Consider the following 2,500-nt stretch of genomic DNA (forward strand, 5'->3'; position numbering starts at 1 on the left):
CTGAACGTCATGAATGCCGAATCCCGAACGCAGATGTATATCGTTTTTACTGCGAAAAATGGGAGAAGGTGTTGCCATTCAATGGCCTGGGCCAATTTAAGTCATCAGGTGTTGCAAATAACGAATACTTTGAGCCCCTAATTTCGGTGGAGGAAGTTCAGACTGCCATACGGGCCATTAAACCAACGTCAGCAGCTGGGCCAGATGGCCTAACAAGGGCTGCAATCTGTGCTGCCGACCCCGAGGGTCGGACACTGACAGCCCTATTTAATGCATGGATGATTACAGGAATTATTCCCAAAGAGTTGAAAAAGAATAGGACGATTCTTATTCCTAAGGTTATGGACGATGAAAAGCTGAAAGAATTGGGGAACTGGAGACCAATAACGATTGGTTCAATGATTCTGAGATTATTTTCCAGAATAATGACTGCACGTCTTGCTCGTGCTTGTCCCTTAAACCCAAGGCAGCGTGGTTTTATAGCGGCATCTGGCTGCTCTGAAAATCTTAAGGTGCTACAGGACCTTATGAGACACGCTAAGAAATTGCACAGGCCGTTGGCTGTCATGTTCATCGACATAGCGAAAGCTTTTGACTCGGTTTCGCATGCTCATATTTTATGGGTGTTAAGGCACAAGAAAGTAGATGAACACGTGGTGGGCATCATCCAGAACGCCTACGATCGGTGTACGACCTCGTTCAAAAGCAATGGCGAGTCGACTCGAGAAATTAGCATACGTGTTGGTGTCAAACAGGGTGACCCCATGTCACCCCTGCTCTTCAATCTTGCCATGGACCCTTTGATATGCACCCTAGAGTCACACGGAGTTGGGTACTCCATTGATACCGACCACGTGACAGCTCTTGCGTTTGCTGATGATTTGGTGTTGGTGAGCGAATCTTGGGTTGGTATGGCCGCCAATCTAGTGATCTTGGAATCATTTTGTGGGCTATCGGGATTGGAGGTTCAGGCCAGAAAGTGCCAGGGCTTCATGATAAGCCCAACCAAAGATTCATATACGGTGAACAACTGCGACCCATGGACTATCAAAAATAAAGATGTCCATATGATCCAACCTGATGAATCAACGAAATACCTTGGTCTGAAAATTGGCCCTTGGACTGGCACTATACAGCCTGATCTACATTGTCAGCTAAAGACATGGATCTCGAAAATCGATGAGGCGCCTCTGAAGCCAACTCAGAAGGTTGAACTACTCAATGCCTATGCCCTACGCAGATTGTTATATCCTGCAGACCACTCGGACTGCAAGCAATCAACTCTCCGTGGGTTGGACCAAGAGATTAGAAAGGCGGTAAAAGGATGGCTCCACCTTCCCGCTTCAACTTGTGATGGACTGTTATATGCCAGAGCCCGAGACGGAGGCCTTGCCATCTTGAAACTGGAAAAAACAATCCCTTCGGTTCAAGTTAGAAGGCTGCAACGTATAGCAAACTCGTCCGATGCTATCACCCGTAATATTGTGTCCTCGCAGGGTATGGAGGAAGAATACCGTAATTTGTGGGTACGAGCAGGGGGTGACAGTGATGCAATCCCAACATTCGTTCTCAGGGACTCGGTGTCAAAAGAACCTGTATATCCGAGACCCTGCGATTGGAGGGAGCATGAATTTCAGAGATGGTGCGAAAAGCCGGTTCAAGGAAGGGGCATTGTAAACTTTGCGCATGATAGAATCAGTAATGCTTGGTTGAGGCCATGGTGCGGCTTTAAACAATGCTTTTTTATCGCAGCACTACAACTAAGGGCAAATATTTACCCAACAAGAGAAAGCTTGAACAGAGGCAGAGATGGGGCCTTACGTTCCTGCAGGAAATGCTCTGCCAGACTCGAGTCCCTTTCGCACATTCTCGGTCAATGTCCTGCAGTACAGAAAGCAAGAATTGCGCGACATAACAAGATCAGTAACATTCTGGCAGACGAAGCGGCTAGATTGGGCTGGTCTGTATACAAAGAGCCACGGTTCATATCCGAGACGGGAGAGATGAGAAAGCCTGACCTCGTGTTTGCAAAAGATGAGGAGGCGGTTGTGATCGATGTCACCGTCCGTTTTGAGCTTTCAAAGAATACCTTGTCAGATGCTGCCTCCCACAAAGTTTCGTACTATACCCCTCTTGGTGATCAAGTCAAAGTGCTGACGAAGGCTAGCAAGGTCACATTCTTTGGATTCCCGGTTGGGGCAAGAGGAAAGTGGCCCCTTGAGAATAACGAGGTACTTACCTCCCTGGGCCTGACCAAACCCAGAACGACATCACTGGCCAAGATGATTTCCCGCAGAACGCTGCTTTTCTCTCTTGATATTCTGAGAATGTTCTGTGGAAATTATGCGGTCTATGAACAGTCATAGACAACCTCCGAAACAAATAATAGTTTTGTTTTAAGATGTCATTTGTTTTAGATTGATTTTGTTATTTTCGAAGGTGAAGTCGGTTTTTATTTCATTTTACTATTTTCCACAATTTAGATTGTTATTTTCCAAGA

The 2,500-nt window shown here is 46.4% G+C and overlaps 1 pseudogene; it reads left to right on the forward strand.

Moving 5' to 3' along the window:
* The window catches only part of LOC142915429 (28S ribosomal RNA), a 10,552-nt pseudogene that overhangs the window by 4,380 nt on the left and 3,672 nt on the right, over window positions 1-2,500 (forward strand).

The sequence above is a fragment of the Petromyzon marinus genome, unplaced genomic scaffold (assembly GCF_048934315.1).
Source record: "Petromyzon marinus isolate PM22_M1 ecotype Great Lakes invasive population unplaced genomic scaffold, UKy_Petmar_22M1.pri1.0 PM_G_Scaffold_302, whole genome shotgun sequence".
In the NCBI taxonomy this organism is placed as follows: Eukaryota; Metazoa; Chordata; class Hyperoartia; order Petromyzontiformes; family Petromyzontidae; genus Petromyzon; species Petromyzon marinus.